Source organism: Eptatretus burgeri, chromosome 2 (assembly GCF_056783735.1).
Source record: "Eptatretus burgeri isolate ZD-2024b chromosome 2, Ebu_testis_v1, whole genome shotgun sequence".
Taxonomy (NCBI): Eukaryota; Metazoa; Chordata; class Myxini; order Myxiniformes; family Myxinidae; genus Eptatretus; species Eptatretus burgeri.
This window is the reverse complement of record NC_140962.1, coordinates 61,109,014-61,110,428: the sequence shown is the minus strand read 5'-3', so window position 1 is coordinate 61,110,428 and position 1,415 is coordinate 61,109,014.

The following is a 1,415-nucleotide window of genomic DNA, read 5'->3' as shown; positions in this document are numbered from 1 at the left end:
ATGGGGAACCGTGCTCTCGACTTCCCATCTTTGTCGACTCATTATGTACAGTTGAGCAAAATCATAGGTCAGACGTCAGCTAAGCAAGTGCAACGAATCACTCACCTCGCAGGACGACCATGTGACGTCAATTATATTAACACTCTTCATAGTCAACCACCATACCCACTTGGCACTTCTCTTTTACCTGATCCAAAATATTGAAAAGTAGAAAGGAAAGATCATATAGTTGCAGGGGTACACATGCATAAGGGATAAGTACAACCTTCTATCTATTTATTACACACTCTATCTAACCAATGGTGGAAACTCGTAATCAGGCAGTTGGAAATAGTTTGTAAAAGAGGTAAAGGCATGTATTTACAAGTACAGGCATTCACAGAATTTAGTGTCACAAAGAAGAGAACTTAGCCCTTATGCACATAAAGAACCCCATAGACAATCTTAACTTATTGTGGCACACAAGACATGTACCCCTCAGACACTCCAGGGAACAAAAATGTGTGTGTGAGTGAGTGAGTGAGTGGATGTCTGGTGTTAGCTTAATGGCTAGGGTGGTGGGCTTGGGATCTGAGGATCCCGAGTTCAAATCCCACTCGGCTGTTGAATTAATACCAAGTGGGGTAGACTCTGCCTGTCATTCTTCTGAGGTCAGCAAAATGAGTGCTAGCCTGTTGGTATCCTGTGTCGGAGTGGCAACCCATCCAGGATTGTGCCTAGAATAGCCAGGAGACTGCTTAGGCAGCATCAATGCTCTGCACAGAGTATGGTCCCAATGGATGGATGGATGGATGGATGGAGATTGAGAGAGATTGAAGTGTAGGGTCAACCTCTTTGCTCACCCAATGTGAACCCATGGGTTCATGTTAGTCCCAAAGTGATGGGGAGGGAGGAAAGGGAGGAACAGGAGGAAAGGCAATGATGTGCTGCGATGTGTCATGAGTGGAGCGGTGTATGCAATGTGGACTCCACAGAAAAGAAAACGTGATGTGCACGTCAGTGCCCTTGCCCGGATGGGTCAAGAGGGTAATCAATGATAACTTTTTCGTATTGCTCGCTTGTGCATCTTAAATCGACAAATTAGAAGGTAAAAGTAGAAGGGATAGATCATGTACGTCAAGATGTAAGGCCGCTGCATCCCAAGAAACTCATGCTGCCATTCTCCCGTGGAGACGCGCTCCAGCATAACTCATCCTGCTCCATCCCTCAGATCAATGAAGCAGCTCTTGGACGCTCATGGGAATGCCCTTAACTTGTTGAAACATTATCCAACAAAGACACAAGAGTATGAAATAAAATAAAATCAACAACATCCTTCAACTTCTCCTTATCGAAGCAATGAAAACTTGAGTATTTCTTTTTAGAAAGGAATGCTCAATCAAACCTGACACATAAAACCTTTTTCAAAGAGTCAA